This window comes from Pinus tabuliformis, chromosome 2_1 (genome assembly GCF_031772625.1).
Source record: "Pinus tabuliformis cultivar Carrire ecotype Pingquan chromosome 2_1, CPIR1, whole genome shotgun sequence".
Taxonomy (NCBI): domain Eukaryota; kingdom Viridiplantae; phylum Streptophyta; class Pinopsida; order Pinales; family Pinaceae; genus Pinus; species Pinus tabuliformis.
The window spans coordinates 595,337,605-595,352,751 of NC_142299.1; positions in this window are offsets into that span (position 1 = coordinate 595,337,605).

Sequence of the window (15,147 nt, forward strand, 5' to 3'; positions counted from 1 at the left end):
ATCGGATGGACTTCCACAAGCAGTTTGGAGAAATTAATTAAAACACTATTACAAACACAGTTATGGAAGAAGCTAAGCTTAAGTTTTCACTAACTAATATTCAAGCGCAATTAAAGTTAGAAAGAGTTCCTTCTTAGGCCAAAGACAAAATGATAAGGTCTTTGGAGGATATGATCATTAAATTGGGATATGATCCAGATGATGTAAAGGAAGATGTAGAAATCATTAGGAGAAAGAATGTAGATATAGAATCATTCAAGAAGCAACTTAAGATCCCCTCCACTGAAGATCCACAGGCCAAGGAATATGGAGAGTAGGAGAAAAAAAATGAGAATCTATTCAAGATCATCATTGAAAAGAAAAATCAGATTTAAGAAATGGAAAAGGAGTTGAAGGCACTCCTGAAAGAAAAAGAGAAGCAAGCTAGTGTAGCACAAGTCATTCCTTTGGTTTTAATCCCAGTAGCATGTACATAGACAGTCAAGGCATCAACATCAGCCACAACTTCAACAAAAATTGGCACGATAAAAGGATAATCTGATAGTACACTAGCATATTTGGCTAAGGCCATGGAAAATATGTTTATTAAAGACCAAGGAATTGAGAAATTAACTTAGAAATGAAATAATTTGCAGGAACAAAAGCCTAAAGTAGACAATGTATATCTAGCTAAATTGTAAAAAAACACACAAGCTCACACAGAGGATTGAATAACTGGAGAATCAATATGTCATAGCTAATACCAATGGAGAAGCTAAAGAAAACATTTGGATAAAGATCAATGAAGTTATCACAAGGATATGGCCATCTATTGAAATCATCTTTGAACAAGGTGAGTTGGTCAAGAAATCAAAAGAACTTATAGAAGATGTGAAGAAAGACATTGGCACCAAACCAAGTGATGTTGTAGCTCTGATAAGACTGTTAAATTCAAAATCTAGAGAAGAGTTGGAGGAACTAGACATAGAAGATAGAACATATACCATTTTAGAAGTGAGAAAACTTCTCACTAAGAAGAATTTGATGTTACAATTGGAGACTAAATGCAACAGTCTGGAAAGAATCATTTAGAAATTTCATAGGAAATTTGACCAGCTACACCAAGAAGGTCTCCCTGGATTACAAGGGATAGGAGATAAATTACTCAATCGTGAAGATTACTAGCATAAATTGTACACCATTACTAGAGACATGTCAAAATTTTCTAAAATCAAGGGCACACTCACAGGAAAGGAATTCATGGAAGGCATAAGCTATGATTTATTCATCAAACATGAAATTAGTAATTTGTTTCTCAATAATCCTACCTTCAAGAAATTCACATAGGTATATGAGGTTTACCGAAATTTAATCAAGTTTAAACTACCAGATGAACAAAGGAGGGAAAAATTATGTGAGTTACTAGAGTAAATAGTCATCGAATCTCCAGAAGGACATCAACAACCAACTGCTATTCTTTAGGTCCTGTCACCAACAACAATCTTGAACAATAGTGCCAGTTAAATGCAGAAATGCATTTCAATGAATTTAGGATTTTTCCTCGATATTCTGACATGAAGATGTTTTTGTAATCTCTCTATAAATACTTCATATTTTGAAGTAGTAAGGGTTGATTTTTATATGGAAGAAAAGGATTATTAATGTAAAATTCATCCACAAGTTCCAGTGGACAAATTTTAGTAATACAAAAGATTTTCAGGGTTCCTGTGTCAGATTTTGTTGGTAAAGTGACATTATCTCTTGTTATTGAGTTTTACTTTCTCTGTAATTTCACATGTGTTTCTGATCTATTTCTTTCAAAGAATATAAAGAATTTGAACTTGTCTAAATACATTCAATCTTGTCTTTTGAAAAATTTAAATGTTTTCAACTAAAGTTAAGAAATAGAATTCTTAATTTCTCTATGTTTAATGGATGCTTAGTCATTTATTCTTTCCAATCTCATCAAGCTTATAAAATCCAACGAATCTTCCTAGCTTTCCCTGTTAAACTCATTTGTCACTGCTAGAAGCATCCACCTAAAACAAATTGTCTCCATTGACCAATGATCACTTCTTAGATTATCAACCAAACAATCAATTCAAAAACCAAACCATGAACTTTCACATCTAGCCTAAAATTCTAAAAACAAAGTAGGGCTAGATCCCAGCTTCTAAAGTGATTTTGTGGTTACCTTTGCAATTTCTTTCACGGTCGTAATAAATTACAAAGTGCTAACACAACACACATAAATTTGATAGAAGTTCAATAAATAAAAAAAATTAAGGTTAAAAAATGTAGAATGTCAAAATTTGACCATGAATAGATCGTTGCGGATAGCATTCCATTAGATTTTTTTGAATTGAACTTCTGAACAATTTCTTCTCCTTGTATTCATCTTTGAGAACTTAAAGTTCAAGTGCATTGTTAGCCTTTATTTTTGTGCACTTTTAAGTTGTCCATTATAGCTAGTAAGTTAAGCATTACAAAATTAATTTCATTAGGAAGGCACGACTTTGTTGTTAAGTTAAAAATGAATTCAAATATTTCCCAAATACTACTATAATGTAAGGATATATCATATCATAAATTTTTTTGTTTGTTGTTGATTGTACAACTATCATCTTTGCATTGCATTTTTCTTTTTTATGGACCATCATTTTATCTTTTCAAATATTTTTATTGCTATATTAGTACCATGTTTTATAAAGAAATTTTATAGTATGTTTGCATGAACAACTTTATATTAAAAGTTAACTATCAAGCAACATCCATAGTATCCTTTATATACATGAATGGAAAATGAATACCATATTTTATAATGAAATTTTATGTTATGATTTTTTTATACATATACATTATTATCAATTCATTGAAATGCAAAATTTATCATGCTCCCTAATTTTCAATTTTACTAAATACATTAAAAAATCGACAAAACATCTTTAAAAAAAACCTAAGAATCATATACTAACATTATAAGAATGATCATGAAAAATGTACGAATTGAATGCAAGGTTACTTTCATTGCCACATATTCATGAACTTAAATACATGTAAAGAATTTTTAAACATCGAAGCATGGATCATGCAAATATAATACAATTTTATAGTATGTTTGCATGAAATACGTTATATTAAACGTTAACTATCAACTGAAATCCATAGTAGACTTTCTATACATGAATGCAAAATGTATACCATATTTTATAATGCAATTTTATGTTATGATTTTTTTAGACATCTACACCATATTATAAGATTCATTTAAATGAAAAATGTACTATGTTTTGTAATTTTCAATTTTACTATTCATTTTAGATAACTTGACCAAACAACTTTAAAAAAAAACTAAGAATCATCTACTAAAATTATACAAATGATCATGCAAAATGTACCAACTAAATGTAAATTTAATTTCATTGGTGAATATTCATGAACTTAAATATGTAAAATTTTTAAGCATCAAACCATGCATCATGCAAATTGTACAATGTTTTATAATGCAATTTTATAAAATGTTTGCGTGAACAACTTTATATTAAAAGTTAACTATCAAGCAACATCCATAGTAGACATTCTATACATGAATGTAAAATGTATACCATATTTTATAATACAATTTTAAGCTATGATTGTTTTAGACATCTACAACAAATCATAAGATTCATTCAAATGAAAAATGTACCATGTTTTGTAATTTGAAATTTTACTAGATTCATTTTAAATAACTTGATATAGAAACTTTAAACAAAACCTAAGAATCATCTACTAACATTATAAGAATGATCATGCAAAATGTACCAACTAAATGCAAATTTAATTTCATTCCTACATATTCATGAACTTAAATATGTAAAATATTTAAGCATCAAACCATGCATCATGCAAATTGTACCATGTTTTATAATGCAATTTTATAAAATGTTTGCATGAACAACTTTATATTAAAAGTTAACTATCAACTGGCATCCACAGTAGCCATTCTATACATGAATTCAAAATGTATGTACCATATTTGATAATGCAATTTTAAGTTATGATTGTTTTAGACATCTACACCAAATTATAAGATTCATTCAAATGAAAAATGTACCATGTTTTGTAATTTGTGTTTTTTACTAGAATCATTTTGAATAACTTGACAAAAGAACTTTAAATGAGGCCTAAGAATCATATAAGTCTAACATTGTAAGAATGATCATGCAAAATGTACCATGTTTTATAAGGCAATTTATAAAATGTTTGCACGAACAATTTTATATTTAAATTTAACCATCAGTCGACATCCATATTAGCCATTCTATACATGAATCCAAAATGTATGTACCATATTTTATAATGCAATTTAAGTTATGATTGTTTTAGACATCTACACCAAATTATAAGATTCATTCAAATGCAAAATGCACCATGTTTTGTAATTTGCAATATTACTAGATTCATTTTAAATAACTTAACAAAACAACTTCAAAGGAAGCCTAAGAATCATATACTAACATTATAAGAATGATCATGAAAAATGTACTAACTAAATGTAAATTTACTTTCATTGCTACATATTCATTAACTTGAATATGTAAAACCTTTAAGCATCAAACCATGCATCATGCAAACAGTACCATGTTTTATAGTGCACAATTATAAGAATCATCATGAAAAATGTACATAAAATAAAAAATTAGCATGTATTAAATCATAATAAAGAGTTCTATTGAAAAATTCCAAAATTTATATCATTATAAAAGTAAATATATATAATAACAACTTGTCAAATAAAAATATGTATCAAAGAAACAATTCATAATAAAGAGTTTGACTTGAAATATGTCCAAAATTTATATCATGATAAAAATAAATATAATATAAACAAAATTGTCAAATAAAAAGTTTCATAAAGGTGATTCTCACTGAAATATATGACCTATCAACATCATCATGCTCTCATCAGAATCATGGGTTCCCTGCACAACATGTGTAATTGCATATATACATAAGGTTTTATACTTTAAAATTAAATTTTAATGTTTTAAAATTAAATGAGAATGTAAGATCATCAAAACAAAATTATAAAAAGTTACCAATTCCATGCAATACCTCACGGTCTCACAGTGTTCCCCCTAAATTCCTCCCTCATGGATTCCTTGTACAATACATGTACATGTATATATTAAAAATTAAAAATAGCACATGAAAATGCATAAACTCACAATATTTTAAAAGTTTTAAACAACTTTTTCAAAAATTTTAGATGATCCTACCCCTATTGTTGAATCCACGCTAAAGTCTTGGAGAATGAAACCATCTCCACAAACCTAAAATTTGAAAATTTTAAATCTGTAAAATATAGATCTGATTTTTTAATGAAACTTTCTTCAATTTATAACAAAAACAAAGTGAAATATTAAATACTTGTGACAAGTGAATATTTGACACATCAACATATGTGTATTGGAGCCTGATCTTGGGACCATGATATTATCAAAATTTTTGTTCAACAAACAAGTTAACTGCAAATGCTGAACATATGATACAATTGTGTTAGATTATTAACAAAATGTATGTGAATTGACATTAACACATACATTACATTAGATTAAAATATTCACCCTAACCATTAACACATAATGATCCCACGCCCTCTTCCTCATGACCAATTAGGATTTTCCAGCCATCATGAAAACCATTTACATATGAATTAATCTCCTCAATATTCATAATATCTATCTCATCATTTGCTTTATATATGAAATTAGCACATGCACTAGCTCGTGCTCTTTGTTGATTTAGATGGACATCAATTCTAGTCAATGTAGTTTGGATGTTGTTTATAACGAAATCCATTCCTTCTCGACTAATTTCTAAAGTGGCATCCATCTCTCGACACAAATTTAACAGACAAGGAGTTTGATGTACCAAATGTGGCAGAGGTCGAGGAAATTTAGTATCCCGTAATGCACCCTTACGTTGATATAGTCGACCTCTCCTAGTACCATAAAATTCAGATGGAAGGTCATTATAATTAGGTATCATACCCAAAAAAAATTATGCATAAAATGATTTTGTAAAATAAATTACAACCTAGGTATTCCATGGAAGCTTTCCATACACTACAAGGAACCTATCGTACAAATGATTGGCTATATCAGTGTGCTTGAAATATTTCACCGTAGGCATCTTTCTTTTCAGACCTTCTTTGAAACTAAACATAATTTTTTCATCTGCTTTTGTAACCCTTTTACTTACCTCGGCCCATTTATCGGGACCCATTATTGCTTCCTTTCTACGGCTCATCATATCTATAAAGTAATTATTGGTTGGCCCAAGCTTCTTGTAAATATCAAGAAATGATCTTAGAGAGTGAACAACCATTTCTAAGACTTGTCGACTCTTTGTAGGGAGCTCCAATCTCCCAATATCTTTCCTAATTTTTTAATAATGACCTATGCACTTATGGAAACTACATCATTGGAGGATTTCTTTCCAAGGAATATGACCACGAATATCAGATGGATAGGTGGTATTTGGTGTATGGTCCTCTTCTTGAATTTCCCTGCTTCGTTTACATTTACGTTGAGAAAGATTTTCGCTCCCTATATCAATATAATTACATAAATATAAAAACACACAAACAAATGTATTCATACACATGCAAGATGGACATGTACACATATATATAAATACAATTCATTTACATCTACACATTTGTTTTAACATAAAAAATATGTATAACTTGCCAAAATTATGAGGATTATGGTGATTCAATTGATATTGATGAACACCCAAAGATGGTTCAGAACCATCATGACCAGCCAGAGATGGTTGAGCACCATCACACCCAATTACATGAGCTGATGGAGCATTTTTACCATTGGAAGAATGTTGACCACCCTCATGCAACGACATAGGGAGAGAAGCTTCTAAAAAAAGGTAGAAAGTCAATTTAATATATATGTGTGTACATATGATTCTGCCTATTTATCATTTAATTAAATGCACATAAAAATATATGTACCATGCCACGATGATGTGAATAATGTCCCTCCATTGATTGAATAAATACTCTCTTCGACCTAGTTTGAGATGCTCCTAAAAAATGTAATTTATTATAAATTAATAAAGCTAAATTGAAAAAAAAAAAAAACAATTTCATATGTATGTAGACATGATTATATTCAAATATCATTTAAAATCTTTCACATAAACATATATATACCATGACCATGATGTAATGAATGATGGAACTCCCCTAAAACATTTCATAATTTCCTTGATCCATGACCTCCCCATCTAGTAGATTCATGAGACTCAATTGATGCTCGCCTAGAAGAATCAAGTGGAAAATGCTCATCCATGATATATGTGTGTGTGTGTGTGTGTGTGTGTGTGTGTGTTTGTGTGATATTTATAATGTTACCTCATGCATTGACAAATATTTAAAATTTCTATTTAAAAAGATCAAGAATTCAAAAAATTGATGTAACTATCTAACGGTTTATTCAAAATGAATTGGTGCAAATTATTCATTTAAAATATACTCAATACTAAAAACACAAATTTTGAAGTGCACATTTTGAAAATAAAATATAAAATTTCCTAAAACTTGTCAACTTCACCAAGTTGTGCTTACATAGTGGGGCACACTTAGTATAGAATTGAAAAAACACATGGTCAATAAAAACAACACATTCATAACTAAAACACACACACATATCAAAGATATCTTACAATTTCCATCAATAAATTTTGATGGAGAGATTCTTAACACCAATTCATATTTCACACACAAATCTTGAATTGGCATTGACCCATATAATAGATCATTAGACATCCTATTAACATTTGTACAATGTCTTATGCTAAATGATTGAAATTGACTAACAATATTTTTTGCTCTTCGATGCAATTGTTTTAACCTATCATTTTTAACTTGGTACATGCCTTTTATCTGGTTTCACACAAGTTCAAAATTGGTGAAGATTACAATTCCATAGATCCATACTCCCTAGTTGTTCCTAAACCTTCTATCAATGCAATATGATATTCTTCATTGTTCGGTGTTCTTCCAAGTACATCCCTTTTCCTTTGGAGGACTTCTTTCATCACAATATTACATAGAACATAAGTAATCACTTCTCACCCTGGATTGGGATAACAAGAAAGGTCTATGCATATTGTCCATTTTTCAACCATTTTAATGGGTTTTTTGATCCATATAAAAATCAAACTCTATAAAATGAATTTAATATATCTATTTATTGCAAATTCCTTATTTTATGGGAGAATGATAATAAATAAACACCTATTTCAATTGAATAATGGAATACTACAAGGATTTATCCTAGTTTCAAGATCATCTTCCACATTCTCCTTCGGAATTTATACATGTGATTGATAGTTTCATCAAGAAATTATAAATTATGATGTTAGAAACTTATTGATTTTAGGATCTGGGTCTATATAAAATTACTATTAAAATGCATATGTGACATATTATTTACACAAAGGGTGCATTTAGACTTGTTATCATTGTCATTCCTCCCTTTGGTTACTTTTCATAAGCTGATGGGCAACACTTGCAATGATGAATATAATGATGTTTTTGTCTCTTTCAAATAGAAGATTGTGTTCTTATTATGAAGGATGATTACCACACTTCTCACCTTATAATGAATTTTTTGACATATATGAGAAGTTGTATGATAACATATTCATACTCATCTCACAGTTCGATAAATAATTCTTGAGACTATTCCTATCTTAATAATGTAAATCTAACTAGAGACTTTTGATTCTAGTTGATAGATATATATATGAAATATTGACATGATTCCTAGATATATATATGAAATATTAACATGATATATCTATATATATATATATATATATATATATATATATATATATATAGATATATATATATATCTGAAAATGAAGGTAGAGAAAGAAAGAGATATTTGTAGATTGCCCTTCATTAATATTCAAATATTTTCGTTGAGAAATCCTCAACGAAAATGGGTTACATTTTAATTGGTGGCAATCTCAAATGAATATATTCAGATGATGAGAAATGTTGAAGATAAGCCACACAACCCATTTCTATCCTTTCCTATCCATGATCATTGTTATGCCCCTATAATACTGTTGATTCCCCCATTAATATTGTAATTGTATCCCTTATTATTATTATTGTGCCCCTATTGTCCCCATATTGTTGTTAGTATGCCCCATAGAAACCCACTATTGTTATTTTTGTGCCCTTATGTTATTATTGTTATGTCGGCTTGATTATATTGTGACCCCTTAGACTCCTATATATAGAAGGGAGGTTTAGTCATTTTTATCATCCAAGAATTGTTCATTTGTGTAATGTAAAGGAGGTTCCCCCCTTGAAGAGGCTGAATTCTAAGGCATTGATTTATATTTTCTATATTTTTGTGAGTTGATTTCCTAACATTTGGTATCAAAGCTTTGGATTCTAGTGTTTCGCTGCTCCAAACATGTCATCGTGGAATTTTCTCTATAACTTTTGTTTGCGATGTTTTAGAAGCTAGAAAAAAAACCCATTTGAGATGACATCGTTCTTCAGGTATGAATTTCAGAACTTGTCTCGCTATATTTGCGGAGATATGATCTAAGGAAGTTATGGTTTTTGCAGACTCCCAAATTACATTACAAAAAGGTGACCTGGGAAAAATCATCATAACTTTTGTTTTGAGCATCAGATTGAAATTTCATAAGAATTTTCAGAAAAAGGATGTCTGCTAGCTTTCTGTGTATCAATTTTAGGTACTAAGGTTGAAATAGTGACACGTGGCACGTTGTACAAGTTTGATCTACTGAACTAGTCTATAATCAGGTCACCATGGGATATTTGGCATAACTCTTCCTTGGATAATCTAATCTTGATCGGACTTACAGGGTTAGAAATAGGACTCAAAGGGATACTGTAGGACGACATTTCATAGATTCAAGATCCGTAGTTACAGAGATACAATAGATTCAATCTTGAGCTCTTACAAAGTGAAGAAAAGGTGTGTAGTTTTTTTAAAATTTTGCATAAGATTGGTTTGAAAAATTAGTTTGAAGGAATTCAAAGGGAATAGTGAAGAATTATTAGCATTAATTAATGCCCTGAAGAAAGAAAATGGAAACACCTAGTAAGCAACCTAAAAGTTCTAGCATGACTCGTGAAGAAGAGGAAGAAATGCAACATGATATATCAAACAACAAATTTCACTCTCACTAAAGGTAAATGAAGCCAAGATGAATGGCATGGAAGCTAATATGAATGGCATGCAAATTAATATGGATGGCATTGAAGCTAATATGAATGGAATGCAAGTTAAGAAGGATGGCGTGGAAGCTAAGATGGATGGCATGGAAGCTAAGAGGGATGGCATGGAAGCTAAGATGAATGGCATGGATGCTAAGATGAATGTCATGGATGATAAGATGGAAGAATTGAAGATAAATTTGAATAAGTTGTTACAAGAAATGGCCACTAATGGTGAAAGGGTAGTAAATGAAACTCATGATGAGAACAAAAGAAATGTTAATCATGATTTCATAGACTCTAATGTTGGACTAAAGACCCACCATGTTCCAAAAATCGATATGAGGAAGTTTGATGGCAAGGATCCCGGAACATGGATATTATAGATGGGGCAATTTTTTGATCTCCATAATATGCAAAACACACAAAAGGTATGTATTGCAACTTTATATTCGGAACCAAATCAGGTTGTATGGTATCGATGGCTATTCTCTCATAAACAAATTGTCACTTGGGAAATTTTTATGGAAGAAATAATAACTTATTATGAGGATACAAAAAGAAACACGTTTTTTAGCCAATTGATAAATGTCAAACAAACGGGTTCAATGATGGAGCACATTCAGGACTTCCAAAAATTGAAAATAAGGGTAAAAGATATTTGAGAGGAGCATAGGATTGATGTGTTTGTAGGCAATTTAAAGGATAATTTCCCATGAGGTTCACCTTTGGGAACCTGATTCATTAGAGAAGGCATTTAGGTTAGCAAGAAAAATGGAAAGAAAAATTATGGCAACCAGGAAGCCTACCACTCACAACTATAAATATTGAAGTGTTGTTTCCCCTAGCCTTCCACAACCTACAAGGTTGACACCACAACAATTGGAAGAAAAAGGAGCAAAAGGGATTTGTTACAATTGTGATAGCAAATACACTAAAGGTCATAAGTGTGCTGAGACGAAATTATTCTACATAGATTGTGAAGAAGACCAAGGAAAGGAACAAGAAATGTCAAAAGAAGAGGATATACTCCAGGAACAAACCCTAGATAAAGAAGAAATGAATCTGAGCATATCTTGTAATTTATTCGCTAGAATTACCACTCCTCAAACTATCAAGATAGGAGGACATATCAAGAATAAAAAGGTAACAATGTTGATTGATTTGGGAAGTACCCATAATTTTATTCATTGTAAGATAGCAATGGAATTGAATTGCTTCCTATATCTAGCACCAGAGTGTCAAGTGATGGTTGCAAGTGGAGGAACCATAAATTGCTCTGGAAAGTGCCATAATACCAAGTTATCCATGGGAGAATATGTATTGAATAGCCCAATGCTTTCCATTCCAATGGGTGGTGCTGATGTTGTACTAGGAGTCCAATGGCTACAATCCTTCGGTACAATAGCTTTTAATTTTCAACAACTTTTCATGAATTTTTTTGTGGAAGGAAAGGAAGTTGAATTAAGGGGTATTGCAGGGAAACCGAGAAATATAATTAGCTCTAACGGTATGACAAAGCTTCTAAATAAGGAACAATGTGGTGTAATTGCACAATTATGTTTTCCATAGGTTCCCACATCGAAATCATCTATTTATCCAGATCTCCAAAAAGTCTTGGACAACCATTCTAAGGTATTTGGGACTCCCAAAGGTCTCCCATCTATTCGTGATCATGATCATGCTATTCATTTGATTCCAGGAAGTGTTCCTCCAAACATCGGGCTGTAGAGATATCCTTATGCCTAAAAAAGTGAAATTGAACATATGGTGGCAGAAATGCTAGAGGTTGGTATAATTCAACCTAGTCAAATTTCTTTCTCTATTTTAGTCGTATTGGTGCACAAGAAGGATGGATCATGGCGCATGTGTCCAGATTATAGGGAGCTCAACAAGATCACTATTAAAGATAAATTTTCCATTCCTGTCATTAATGAACTATTGGATGAATTGCATGGATCAATTTACTTCACCAAGTTGGATCTTTGTTCAGGAAATCATCAAATAAGAATGAAAGTTGAAGACATTCTAAAAAAACCATTTAGAACTCATGAGGGTCATTATGAATTTTTGGTCATGCCTTTTGGCCTTACCAATGCACCTTCTACATCCCAAGGTTTAATGAATTCCATTTTCAAACCCTTCCTTAGAAAAATTGTGTTAGTATTTTTTGATGATATACTAATCTACAGCAAGTCTTGGAAGGATCATGTTGAACATGTTGACAGGGTGCTCAAACTACTGGAGGAGAAACAACTATATGCAAAAAGCTCCAAATTTTTCTTTGGAGTACAAGAGGTGGAATATCTGGGTCATATTGTATTTTATGAAGGTGTTAAGGTAGACCCTAGTAGAATTAAAGCCATTAAGGAATGGAAAATCCCCACATCCATAAAGCATTTGTGACAATTTCTCGATTTGATAGGGTATTATTGCAAGTTTGTTAAGAATTATGGGAGAATAGCACCACCTCTAACAACATTATTGAAGAAAGATGCATTTTCATGGACTCTAGAAGCAACAAAGGCCTTTGAATATCTTAAAGAGGCAATGTGCCACGCACTAGTCTTAGTTATGCCAAACTTCACAAAAACCTTTATTGTGGAATTTTATGCTTCAAGAAATGGAATTGGTGTTGTTTTAATGCAACATGAAAGAACCATTGCTTTCGGAATTTTTCCAATCAAGGGAAAGTATTTACACAAAGATATTTATGAGAAGGAAATGTTGGAAATACTACATGCACTTAAGAAATGGTGACCATACCTAATGGGAAGAGACTTCATGGTAAAAATGAATCATGATAGTCTTAAATACTTTTTAGAACTAAGATTATCCTCTGAAGAGCAATAAAAATGGGTCACAAAGATGTTGGGTTATAACTCTGAAATCATCTACAAAAAAGGGAAGAAAAATGTTTTGGTTGACGTACTCTCCAGAAAGGATGAGGACGTGGAAGCATTTTTTTGCGCCATTTCTATTATCCAACCAGATTGGATAAACAAAGCAAGGGAGGAATGGAAGAATGATGAAGAAGTGTGGGCACTCATTCGAAAGTTACAACAAGATACCAATTCATTTGATACATTTAGCTAGAGAAATGATTCATTATGGTACAAATATCACTTATACCTATGTAAGAATTACCAACTCAAACAAAAGATTATTATGGAATTGCACACTTCTCCCTTAGGAGGGCACTCGGGATTTTTAAAAACTTACCATAGGATTAAGAAAGATTTTTTTTGGGATGGACTTAAATTGCATATTCAAAAGTTTGTGGCAGAATGTTTGGTTTTCCAACAAAATAAAGTTGAAACAATTAAGACCCCAGGTTTGTTACAACCTTTATCCATTCCAAGCCAATATTGGGAGGAGGTTTCAATGTATTTTATCACAGGTTAACCCAAGTCTGAAGGAAAGAGTGTCATCATGGTGGTAGTTGACAAACTTACCAAGTATGCACACTTTTGTGCATTATCACATCCATTTAAATCTAGTACAGTTTCTACTGCATTTATGGAAACAAGTCAAAAGCTACATGGAAACCCAAAGATTATTGTAAGCAATAGAGATCCCATTTTCACTGGAAATTTTTGGACAAAATTATTTTCTTATGTCGGTACTCAGTTAACTCATAACTCATCTTATCATCCTCAATCTGACGGGAAAACTGAGATAGTAAATAAATGTTTGTAAGGATATCTTCATTGCTTGGTATCTGATAAACCGACACAATGGGTCAAATGGTTGCCCTTGGCTGAATGGTGGTATAACACTTCCTTCCATATTGCAGCAAAAAGGACCCCATTTATGGCACATTATGGATATCATCCACCATCCATTACATCATATTTAAGAGAAAAATCTAAGGTTCAAGAAGTGGAACATCACATCGAGCATCAAAAACAAGTTCTCCAACTCTTAAAGGATAACCTCATGTTGGCACAGAATAGAATGAAATAACAAGCAGATCAACATCCTAGTGAAAGAACTTTTGATGTAGGTGACTAGGTATTCCTACGGCTACAACCATATAAACAAATTTCCCTCAAGAAAGCTAAGAAGGATAATAAATGATCACCAAAGTATTATGGTATGTACAAGGTGTTGCAAAATATGGTACTATGGCACACAAATTGGAGCTTCCTGCAACTTCCCGAGTGCACCTAATTTTCCATGTTTCGTGTTTAAAGAAGGTTGTAGGTGACAAGCTCCCATTTCAAACAATATTTCCAGAACTTTATTAGGAAGTTAAAATCATATTGGAACCAGAAGCAGTCACAGAAGCAACAACTCGACAACTACAAAATCAATCAATTTTAGAGTATCTCAAGAAGTGGAAGATCTTGTTCCTTGAAGATTCCACATAGGAGGATGAGAATTTTATACAGAAGCATCCAAAACTACTCAAGCATTGAGGGCAACACTTTTCGAAATGAGACAGGCATGTTAGGCCCCTATAATATTAGTGATTCACCCATTACTATTGTCATTGTATCCCTTATTATTATTATTGTGCCCCTATTGTCCCCATATTTTTATTAGTATGCCCCATAGAAACCCACTATTGTTATTTTTGTGCCCTTATGTTATTATTTTTATGTAGACTTGATTATATTGTGACCCCTTAGACTCCTATATATAGAAGGGAGGTTTAGTCATTTGTATCATCCAAGAATTTTTCATTTGTGTAATGTAAATGAAGTTTCCCCCTCGAAGAGGCTGAATTCTAAGGCGTTGATCTATCTTTTTGTGAGCCAGTTTCCTAACAATTATTGCAAGATGGAGCAGAAAGAATTTTTGGATAGTGTTCATTGCAAGTGTTACTCCTTCATGGTGGATCAAGTCCAGTTGGAAGAAATCATGGAGGAATTTTCGGCTCTATTCAT